Genomic DNA, 451 nt, shown 5'->3' on the forward strand with positions numbered 1-451 from the left:
TTTTTAACGAGAAGAAAAAAAAACCTTATCAACAAAATGGCATAAAGTAATTAACATACTGTGGATAAGTATTTAACAACACACACGGAAAAATATCGTTTTCATTTCCCCCCCGTCATGCATTTTCCCCAACACTCCCACAGTCATGTCACCCTTTCAAATCTTTAAAAATGTAATCTTTGTGGGATATATTGGGGATTTTACTCCAAATAACACCGAACAGATGCCAAATTATGTTTCATTGACAAATCACAGTACATTTAGGTGTTTACATATAAACAAAATTTCATGATTATTAGGTCAAAAACTGAGGGCCCAAATTCGTTAATGTATTTTAATTTTTTCATAAAACATATTTCTGTGGTAGTTCATAAATCAAATTAGAATGTAGAAAAATTAGAGAATAACCCACGTTATCATTTCCTTCAAACTTGTGTGTGTTTTGTTGTGG

The sequence above is a fragment of the Haliotis asinina genome, chromosome 9, assembly GCF_037392515.1.
Source record: "Haliotis asinina isolate JCU_RB_2024 chromosome 9, JCU_Hal_asi_v2, whole genome shotgun sequence".
Lineage (NCBI taxonomy): Eukaryota > Metazoa > Mollusca > Gastropoda > Lepetellida > Haliotidae > Haliotis > Haliotis asinina.